A 12,074-nucleotide genomic window follows, 5' to 3' on the forward strand; every position below is an offset into this window, starting at 1 on the left:
CGCAAGTAAGCCATGTTCTTCATTTTGTGGACAGCATGTGGATGGTGTTGGATTCACTGGAGTAGAATTTTAATTAGATCTACTGCATTCACTTTTATTAAAAGAAAGAATGCTCATTCCTTTTTAGCATGCTAAACATGCCTTCTTCTGACAGAGGGCCCCCTTTCACTCTGTTCTTCAGATCCCATCATTTATCTTTCAGAAACAGTCATGTCACTTTTCTTACTTCAGTATGTTTGATAATTCCTCTTCTTCATACTCAAAAACTAACATATCCTTATTATGGCATTCAGGGCCATTTCTCAGGTGTCACTGATGTCCTTTCCAGCCTAAGTCACCCCTTTCTTCCTTCTCTGCACCCCAAGCAGCTGCTCGTGCACATCGTTTGTACACTAGATTATTCATTTCCCATGCAATTAATTTTGCACCTCCTGTGTGTTCTTAGAGCTCCTCTGCCTACTTGAAATCTTCGCCTCCCCATTCCTGTCATCCTTTCCTCTCCTGACCTCTGGCAGGTAAAATCCTTGGGTTTCCTTAAAACTCAGTTTAGAAAGCATCTCTAGTATCTTACTCTTCTCCTTCTCACTCTCTTCTCCCATAGTACTTAATCTGTTTGATTCATTGCTGTTATCCAGTCTAAATGTACAATTAGTAATTGTGTCTGCTCCTCTGCCACCTAGTGAGCCCTGGTGGCCAGTTTTTAGCTTTATTTAATGAAGTCATATATCATCATGGTTAAGAACACTGATTCTGAAAATCCTCTTTGGACCCATTTTCCCCTCCAACTACTATCTCATATCTCTTCTTTCCTTTACTGGGAAAATCCTTGAAAGGGCTGCCAATTTCTTTCCCATTTTTGCTTGAATACCAATGAGACTTTACTTCCATCACTCCATCAAACTCCCCTTTTTAGGATCACTTGTGACCCCACAGTAGTCATGTACAGATGTTAGAATCAGACCTTAAAGAAGGCTGAGTGCCAAAGAACTGACACTTTCAAACTGTGGTGCTGGAGAAGACTTTCGAGAGTCCTTTGGACTGCAAGGAGATCAAACCAGTCAATCCTAAAGGCAGTCAACCCTGAATACTCTTTGGAAGAACTGATGCTGTAGCTGAAACTCCAACACTTTGGCCACCTGATGCAAAGAGCTGACTCATTGGAAAAGAATCTCATACTGGGAAAAATTGAAGGCAGGAGGAGAATGGGTTGACAGAAAATGAGACGGCTGGATAGCATCATTGACTCAGTGGAACATGAATTTGGGCAGGCTCCGGGAGACAGAGAAGGACAAGGAAGCCTGCCATGCTGCAATTCATGGGACAGCAAAGAGTCGGACATGACTTAGCAACTGAACAACAACAACAGTGACCCCATATGGCTAAATCCTGTGGTCAGTTCTCAGTCCTCATCTTACCTAGCCTGCCATCAGTATTTCACACAGTTTACTACTTTTTACAGAAACACTTTTTCTTATATGCTAGAGAAAGCCCCTCTTAAGATAGTCGCTTTTTTCATTTCATTCTTTCGTTTCATTCTTTTTTTTCCCCCCAGTTTATTTTGCTGACTCCTCTCTTCTTTGAAAGCTCTCATTGTTAAAAGTGCTTTCTTCTGTCCCCACTAACCAGGTCATCTCATAACATCACGTGGCTTTCAATACTGTCTTATGCTGATACATCTCAAATCTGTAGCCTAATCATTCTTGTTCCTTCAAGTTGTGTCTGACTCTGCGACCCTGTGGACTGTACTCACCATAGTCCAGTTCTTCTAGTTGTTCTGGTCAGGAATTCTGGAGACAGTTTTGACCCCTCTCTCTCTCACTGCCTCGATCTAGTCCAGCGATCTCGTAGTCTCTCTAATTAAACATATCTAACATGCTACCACTTCTTACCACCCTCAGGGCCGGCACTCCACTCTAAGCCACCATCATCTCTCATTTAGGTGACTACAGTAACCTCCTAATTACTCTTCCTGCTTCTATTTTTGCCCTGTTGAGTCTATTCTCAACACAATAGCCAGAGTGATCCTGTTAATACTTTTAAGTGAGATCTTCCTCACAATCTTCCTATGGATTCTTATTCATGTGGAAGTAAAGCTGATTATTTTCACTATGACCTACAAAGCCTTACATGATGGAGCTATCATTATCACTCTGATTTCATTTACACTAATTTCCCATTTATTTGTGTCTGTACTGCCTTCCTTGCCTTTACTTAAAAATAACAGGAATATTCTCTGCTTTAAGGCGTTTCCCTATAATGCATTCTCTGCTTGGAATATCATCACCAGATAGCCACATGGCTAGCTGACTCTCCTTCAGTTCTTCACTCAAAATTATCCTCTCTGTGACACCCACCGTCACTCCCCTGTAACATTTTATATCCACTTTCTCTCCTCTGTCATCAGCTTCTCATTAGCTCTTATGCTACACATAATATACTGAATGTTTTACTTACTTGTCTCTGATCATTTCCCAATTCAAATGATTTTTGTTTGGCTGGTTTCATTCACAAGTCATGGAACGTTGTAATCTGGCTCCAGAGTATTTTAGAAATGCCTTTGAAGAAAGATAAATCAGATCCTGATTACTCTATAAGAGTATTCTTCAGATTGTTGTCTGAAGAGCCGTGATTCTGTAAAAATCCTTTGAGAGAAAAGAATTTCTTGGTCAAGTAAATGCTTCATGCACTGTCGTCCTGTTTAAGATTCGAACGCACATTTTTGTTTTAAAGACTCTCAGTAGTCTGCGGAGAGATAGCAGGGTGTGATGGCTAACAGCACCGCCCCATCCTCACTGGGTGATAACACTGTGATCTTGGGCACATGACCTAATGTCTTTCTGCTTCAGTTTTCCAATCTGTAAACTGGAGTGAAAAATGGTACCTACCTCAAAGAGATGTTGTGAAAAGTAAGTTAGTATATATAAAGTGCTTAAAATAGTGCCTGGAACATAGTGAGTGATTGCTATTATTATTAAAATTAATCTATTGAACTTTGTTGAAACGTGTTTATTTGCTCATATGATATTTTTTCTCTCAAAACTATACACACATGTAATTAAAATTTGTAACACTAAATGTTTTATGGGGCATACTCTAAGAAGCACAGAAAAATCTTGAAAATAATTATTATAACTCATCTGTGGATCTCATTTGTGATTAGTATGATTATTTGATCATTTGTCTTTCAGTTCCAAAGGAAATGACAGTAGCAAAATAAGATTGTTTTGATTATTTTGTTTAATATCACATATATTGTTGATAGTCAATTATAGAATACTATGGAGTATTTTCTGTTATATACAGTAAGTCTCAGTTCAGTTCAGTTCAGTCGCTCAGTCGAGTCCGACTCTTTGCGACCCCATGAATTGCAGCACACCAGGTCTCCCTGTCCATCACCAACTCCCAGAGTTCACTTAAACTCATGTCCCTCTAGTCGGTGATGCCAGCCATCTCATCCTCTGTCGTCCCCTGCTCCTCCTGCCCCCAATCCCTCCCAGCATCAGGGTCTTTTCCAATGAGTTAACTCTTCACATGAGGTGGCCAGAGTACTGGAGTTTCAGCTTTAGCATCGTTCCTTCCAAAGAACACCCAGGACTAATCTCCTTTAGAATGGACTGGTTGGATTTCCTTGCAGTCCAAGGGACTCTCAAGAGTCTTCTCCAACACCACAGTTCAAAAGCATCAATTCTTCGGCTCTCAGCCTTCTTCACAGTCTAACTCTCCCATCCAGACATGACCACTGGAAAAACCATAGCATTGACTAGACGGACCTTTTAAATCCAAAACTGGAACATAGTGCAACAAACATCCTTTCCTTTTGGTGACTAGTCCTTGCTCTCCTGTTACTTTTATGTCATGTCTACCTGATGACAAAATTTCCTATACCTGTCAAAGCTCTAAATGTTAAAGAATAAATTATTTAGGATCAAGTTATTGTTACATAAATATTTATACATGTAGACAACATAAATTTAAAGTTTTTATTTTTAGTTATTAAATATGAACAGTTAAACTTTATTGGAATACATCCCCTATTGAGACAGATGGGTGTGGCCTTTATAATACCTCTAGTAAGGAAACTATTTGTCAACGATTCTCCAGAGGATCTTACACCTCATAGCAATGCAGCATAGTAATATGGGTGAGAGGTATGCCTTTTCTTTGCCAAGTTAGAGCAGAAGGGCCATCTGTGAAAGGAGATGTAGAAAACAGGCATTTTCCCAGACAGATGAGTTTAAGGAAAGTGGGTATAAGGAAGTAGAGGATTTGGAAACATTTTTTTTTAATCAGCCCAAATGGTGTACACCTTTAAAAGTCTTTGCAGATTCCTCACAGCCAGTGAAGACCACAGTTTTAAATCCCTGCATTTAACCTTACTGCATTCCATGGTAAGTGGTCAAGCCACTTATATAAGCAATAAGAAAACCAAAACTTTTATTAATAACAAGTCAAGGTACTTATTTAAAAAATAAAATACCAACACAGTTATATTACCAAAGTCATAATTTTATAAAGTAATATAAGTACTACCTTACCTAATATTTCTGTAACACTTTACAATTTACTGTTATTGTGCATTATCTCATTTACATCTTTCTGTTGAGCTATTAATTAGATGTTACCTCTGTTTCATCTGTTTTCTCAGTGAGAAAGTTGAAGTTCTGAGAGCTAATTTGTTTACTGCTGCTGGAATTTAGATCTGTTGACTCCTTGTCCAAGTGTTTTGTTTGTTTTTTTTTTTTTTTTCCTAGTACAATGCAATCTTAGAGAGTATTCTTGATTAAAATTAGAGCATTCTTGAAGTCTGTATGAGAAAGAGTGCTGTTGCCAGGGAGGCCAAAATTTGGATTGTGGCCTCAATTTTCTCTTACTCTGCTGTCATTGTCCTGTTAATCAGTCTGCTTTGTGTTAAACACTACCGTCTATGATCTGAGGCTCTGTCTGAGGCCTTGAAGATAACCTGACAAATAATCTGTGGACCCTGCCATCAGGGAGCTCATTCGTAGTAGAGTAACAAAGACAGGTATACTAAACAGGTAACTGTGCTTCTCTGCATTATTAAAAGGATTCTAGCATTACTCTTTCTCAGAAGGATGGTAAGCAGTATTGCAAACTAGTCTAGTAGTCTTATCACAGCAACTGCCACCCATTATTTGACATGGTTCCCATGCTTTCTGGAACAAGTAACCAAGGGCGTGTGGTCTAATAAGAAAATTTATATAGAAAAGCCATTCTATACAGTGGAAACATAGGAGTCATGTACAGTAAAATCTACCTATGAAAATTCCTTGCATTTCCTACTGTAGGAAAGTACATAGATTCAGTATTATAAACCAATATCATAATTAAATGTGTAAAATGTTTAAGTGCATATTGTTTGCCTGTATACAGTATAAAATACATACATAAAATGTTTCACAGTATTTTTCATGACATGCCATGCGTACATACTTGAATTCACGTACATTAAATGCTTCTGGGACTCAACTCATCATTTGATCATGTGACAACCACCTTTGGTAGGTAGTTTTAGGATATAGGATCAGAGAGAGGTTTTGTATGGGGTGGGGGATTTTGGTGTGCTTGCTTGCTTTTTTCAGACAGAAAAACTTGAACGTTTTCCTGTGATAAGAGTCAAGTCTCAGTAAAGAGAAGTCAAAGATACTTAATAGGTCAAAGGAGACAGAACGAGATGGCCTCCAGATCCTTGATCTTAGGCATTTTCTTACAGAAAACAATCATATTAACTAGACTAATTATATATATGTGGCCTCCCTGGTGGCTCTGTTGCTAAAGAATCCACCTGCAAAGCACCAGACCCAAGTTTAAGCCCTGGGTGGGGAAAGTCCCCCTGGAGAAGGGCATGGCAATCCACTCCTGTATTCTTGCCTAGAGAATCCCATGGACAGAGGAGCCTGGTGGGCTACAGTCCATGGGGTCACAAAGAGTTGGACACGATTTAGTGACTAAACTGCTACATATTAATTATACTAAGTAATTAACAGACAGAAGGATTTATTTACACGTGTCACCAAAAATTAAGATTACAATGATTCTGTGATGTCATAATATGTAATTATAAAAGGCAGACTCCAACCTTTAGTGTTAAGTAATGAGAAAAATGCAATTGGCACTTACTAAAAATTAAAATTAAAAGTGGGATTGCCCTATATTCCATTTACTAACAATCCTATTCTGCCTTTGTACTTTCTGAATAGTATTGAGATTTTTCTTTTACCTGCCCTTCTTTATTCTTGTTTCTTAATTATTAGAATTGCAATATTTATCTTTGAAACTATAGACTCTTCTAAAGCCTGATGAAGGAAGTAGTCTTTTTCTTGTAGCTGCAAAAGAGCAGGTTGCACTCTTCATTATAAACTCTCTTTGAAACTATTATTTTTAAGAACATTGTTTTGTAAGGTACCCAGACTTTAGGTATTAGCACCATGTCTGGCAGAAGTAACTTTTTTTACCTCCAAAAATTCTAAAAGCCTGATTCATTCTACTTAATCTTATGTTGCTTTGGTAATAATATTTAAATTGATGTTCTGTTTTCTATACTATATTCTTATTTCTTAAACCAAAATGGACTTATTGATACTTTCCTCTCTTTCCATAGCCATAAAAGTAATAAAACCATTTTTCAGAACGTTTTTAATAATAACACTCTATTTTCAAGTACAGTCTTATGTAGAACCAAATAAATTTAATAAATTTTAGAAAAGAACTTCTTTCTTACACAGTTATCCTTTCATATTTCATGGAAAATTGTAAACCTTACAGTACGTCTTTGAAGTCCTTAAGAAAGCAATTTTTAAAAATTGTTTAACCTATTTCTAAATTTTAAGTGTTGGCCTAATTTTAATGTTACTGTAAATTCATCTCTTATCAATATTGCTCTTCACAATACTGTTGGAAATTGAGGCCTTTTGAAACTCAATTCTTCCTCTAAGAAAGTTCCGCTTGTCGGTTGCAGTAGCTGAAGCGCTCCCTACGCTGTGCTGTATTCTGCTCACCATCTTGTGCTTATCACACTGAATTCTAACGTTTCTTCACCTGTCTTCCCTCATAAATTGTGGACGATTCTACCCCGAGAATGCAGCACAGTAACAGGAAAATGACCACTATTCACTGAGTGTTTGTCAGATACTGAGCCAAGCACGCTATATAGACTCTGTTATTGAATCTTCAACCTTCTACTGCTAAACAAGGAGGGACAAGAGAGGCTTTTAAGTGGTAAATAAGTGGTAGAGCAAGGATTCAGACTCATTGCAGTCTCAAGTTCACATGGACTCTGCCTACTTCTGTTGGCCTGTAATACAGAGGTAGGCAGTATTCGTCTGGAATTTAACAATATCAAATGTGCATCTTAGTGCAGTGCTGTGCACTGCACTGAAGTTGCTTCAGTCATGTCTGACCTTCGTGACACTGTGGACCGTAGCCTGCCAGGCTCCTCTGTTCATGGGATTCTCCAGGCAAGAATACTGGAGTGGGTTGCTGTGCCCTCTTGCAGGGGCTCTTCCTGACCCAGGGATTGAACTGGCATCTCCTGTGGCTCCTGCATTGCCAGCAGACTGTTTGTTGCTGAGCCACCAGGGAAGCCCTTTGAAGTGCTATGCCAGAGTTAATATTTAATAGTAGTTAATATCCTAGATGCTGAAGCCAGACTTCCTGAATTAAAACGTGAGCAGTTTACTTAACCTCTCCATTCATTAGTTTCACCATCTTTAAAATGAGGATAATAATGGGACCTACCAGACGAAATAGTTGTAAGGATTAAATAAGTAGATGCAGCCAAGGGCTTAAGAGTCTCTGGCATGGACTTCCCTGATGGTCCAATGGTGAAGAATCCGCCTGCCAGTGCAGGAAACACGGGTTCGACCTCTGGTCTGGTAAGATTCCACATGTGAGGCAACTAAGCCCAATAAGAGAGTAGCTCCTGCTTGCCACAGCTGGAGAAAGCTTGTGCACAGTAGTGAAGACCCAGCACAGCAAAATAAATAAATAGTCTCTGGCACATCATAAAAATGAAATAAATATTAGCTGTTTTTATTTGTTTGTTTACATTGTATTTTCCTTATATATTTTTCTCAGTAGTTCTCTCTCTATATATATATATAAATATATATTTTAAATTACACTTGCTTCTTTGTATGTGTAAGCCTGCCTTCCTATATTTTGTTTACCTGACTAGCAAACAGATCTATGTATTATATTAACACATCTCATGTTGTAGTCTAACTAGATGTTTTTGTTTTTGCAAGCTGCAAGAGATATTTAATTATTTAATCCATGTAGTAGGATCCTTGGAGAAGGTAATGGCACCCCACTCCAGTACTCTTGCCTGAAAAATCCCATGGATGGAGGAGCCTGGTAGGCTGCAGTCCATGGGGTCGCTAAGTTGGACATGACTGAGCAACTTCACTTTCACTTTTCACTTTCATGCATTGGAGAAGGAAATGGCAACCCACTCCAGTGTTCTTGCCTGGAGCATCCCAGCTGCCGTCTATGGGGTTGCACAGAGTCGGACACGGCTGAAGTGCCTTAGCAGCAGTAGCAGCAGCAGTAGGATCCTGCTAGATGTGCGATACGACTAAAAGCACAGAGGAGACAGGCATGAGCAAAACAGGTCGAAACTCTGCTCCAGCTGCTCAGAGCAGTGAACTCATATATTTTTAAATATCATGCCTCTGTCAATAAACATTTCTGAGTAGACACCCCCAAAATGAATAGTTGTTTATAAGTGATTCATGTGTCTTTCTGCTAGTCTGTTGTATAGATTTTTAAAATAAACTGGAAAATTGAAATTAAAACAATAAAGATTTAATAGAAATTACAGTTCTAATATTCTCTTTTCCCTGGGATATGTTCACCCCTCTTTGGAGTCCACTGACTCTAAAAGACTAATCACGTGAAGGAATAGTTCTGTCAGGAGCCTGACTTCATCTGGAGGGCCAGAGAAGATTTTCCTAAGAAGGCAACATTTAAGATAGAATCTGAAAAGGATGAATTTGAGATGACCTAGGCAAAAAAGTAAAGGGCAAAGTGTAACACAAATAGTGTTTATAGCCAGAAGCATAGTGTGTTCAAGAAACTGGTAAGGCTCTCATTGTGGATGGAGGGGCGGTGTCCTAAGAGTGGTGGAAAGGTTTTCAGCAAGGAACAGGTGGAACAAGGCTTATTATACACTGTGGCTCAGCTGGTAACGAAACTGCCTGCAATGCAGAAAACCTGGGTTTGAGCCCTGGATTGGGGAAAATCCCCTGGAGAAGGGAAAGGCTATCCACTCCAGTATTCTGGCCTGGAGAATTCCATGGACTGTACAGTCCATGGAGTTGCAAAGAGTTGGACACGACTGAGTGACTTTTGTTTTCACTATAAGCATTTAGATCTAAATTCTAATGGTCATGGGAAACTCTGGAGAAATTTAAAGAGAAGTAACATGATCAAATAATCACCTTCCTAGTTCTATTTGGTTGATATTTTTCTCCCTTATTGTGGTCGTGGTGGTGGTGACTTAATCATGTCTGACTCTTGTGACCCCATGGACTATAGCCCACCAGGATAGAGAAACCCATGGGATTTCCCAGACAAGAATACTGGAGTGAGTTGCTATTGCCTTCTCCAGGGGATTTTCCTAATCCAGGGATTGAACCTGGGTCTCCTGCATTGTAGGCAGATTATGTACCTACTGAGCCACCAGGGAAGCCCCCTCCCTTACTGCCGCTGCTGCTACTGCTGCTAAGTCGCTTCAGTCGTGTCCAACTCTGTGCGACCCCGTGGACTGCAGCCTACCAGGCTCCTCTGTCCATGGGATTTTCCAGGCAGGAGTACTGGAGTGGGTTGCCATTGCCTTCTCCTGTAACTGCATAGTGATGCACCAATTCAATTTACTGCTATGGGGGAAAAACACCATTTAATGAGACATGAGGACAAAGCACAAACCTGACTAACGGGACACACACTGTGGACCACAGCACAGCTATGACCAGAGCAAGTGGGGGGACGGGGGAGGGGAGATGGATGGGTAAACTCCAGCCTCGGGGGCAGAGGGGTGGGGGTCTGGATTGGCGACGACTAAGCAGACAACAGGATGAGACAGGAAATCAAAACCGATGATGAAAGCAGACACAGCATCAGAGAACTCCAACAGCAAGGAAAACGTACAGAACTGTTCCTTAACAAATACTCGGAAAGAAATCAAGCATGATTACTGCTAAAAACAGGTCTGAAATAGTACAAATCAACAAGGGATTAAGGGGAAAGTCTTATGCAGCAAATTATTGCTTAAGACACTAAAAGTAATCTAATAATCATGTTGTGAGATTCTGTAACAGTTAAAGGGTAGTGTATTCTGAAAGAAGAAAGTTTAAGATGAGGGCAAATTAAAAGTTTAAATGTTTCTCTTATTTTGAAAGCAGTCTGAAATATAAAACCCAGGAAACAAATCAGTACCTACACTTGATGAGGACAAAATAAAATTTTAAGTGTTTCTCTTATTTTGAAAGCAATCTGGAACATAAAACCCAGGAAACAAATCAGTACCTACACTTATACTACAATACATTCTCTCTTCAGCTTACAATGGTTAGCACTGACCTGTGAGTATCTTTCCCTTGCTCTTTATCATTTGAAATCAAAGAGCCCAAACGATGCTTCCAATTATGACAAAGCAACATTCATGACAGCAACAAAAACAGCTCACATCATGGCACAGTTCTGAGGATCTTACATGTATTCCCTAATTTAATACTCACAGTGACTACCAAATAGGTACTATTAATATCACATTTTTGTAAACATGGAGGTGATAGAGTCAGACTAAGCCACACTCTTAGGTACTATGCTCTGCTTTCTCTTTTAAGCTTCTCCATTAGGTAGTAATGGATCCTACACAATAAGAACCAAAATCATTATCTTATGGGAAAGAATTGTTTGCCCTTTTGAATTAAAAATAACTTAAGGTTTAAAAACTTAAGGTTTAAAAATAAAAGGTTTAAAAACCTTTTTAAGATGAGAAGCAGGGAGTTAATATTGACTTATTTTTCTGGCTACACATTTAATCAATTTAACATACTCATATCTATTATATGATGTGTTATATGTTAATATGTATAAGATCTGAGTATTAACACAAAAAGTAACAAAAATTATAATTTCTGCTTCCTGGAACATGTACCTATTCAAATAACTAGTATATCAAAGCAGTTTTTGAGCAGGGAAGTAGTAAATGAAAATATTCTTCTAAGAAAATAACATAATAGGAATGAAGGGACCAACATCACCTTTAAATTTAGGAAGTAGCTATAATAATTAGAGCCCAAGGTAATAATGAGTGTAATTGAAGTGGCCATCTAGAAATGGAGTTGAAGTTATATATTTGAGATATATTTCACTGAAAGAATTGATGGAGCTTCATGTCTAACTAGAACATAGTGATTAATATTTATACTGCCAAGAGTCAGTGACTCAGAAGTAAAGAATCTGCCTGTAATGCAGGAGAGACAGGTTCAATCCCTGGATTGGGAAGATTCCCTGGAGGAGGAAATGGCAACCCACTCCAGTATTCTTGCCTGGAAAATCCCACGGACAGAGGAGCCTGGCGGACTATAATCCATAGGGTCACAAGGAATTGGATGCGAGTTAGCACACACATATGAGTAAATGAGCTTTTATTCATTGTTTTTGATACTTACAGGTGGTAAGTTTTGTCTTCTCTTGATTTTTACATTATACTTAAATTGCAACCAAAATTGTGAGACACAATATTTCAGCATTGCATTATTTGAATTTCCAACCATCTTGTATTCTGCTTTTAAACTATAATGAAAATCTGCAGGGCACAAATGAAACTAAGTCAGACCTAACTCAGCAGTATATGGTGCTTGCTCAATGGGCTGGCATTTAGGAAGTTCTCTTGCATGGCTGTTGGATATCGCCACTATTAGCAGGTGTTGCCATGAACTATGCATTGTGACATTGAGCCGGTAAAGTGCTTTGTAGCACAATGGAACCTTTGGAAAGACCTATAGTACCCTGTAAAAATGAGGCTTTTAAAAATATCTGTACTAGGT

The 12,074-nt window shown here is 38.9% G+C and overlaps 1 protein-coding gene across 1 annotated transcript in view; it reads left to right on the forward strand.

The window, feature by feature from the left end:
• Positions 1 to 12,074, forward strand: part of METTL25 (methyltransferase like 25) — a 107,301-nt gene that overhangs the window by 81,790 nt on the left and 13,437 nt on the right. The window lies entirely within an intron of this gene.

Source organism: Budorcas taxicolor, chromosome 5, assembly GCF_023091745.1.
Source record: "Budorcas taxicolor isolate Tak-1 chromosome 5, Takin1.1, whole genome shotgun sequence".
NCBI classification, from domain to species: domain Eukaryota; kingdom Metazoa; phylum Chordata; class Mammalia; order Artiodactyla; family Bovidae; genus Budorcas; species Budorcas taxicolor.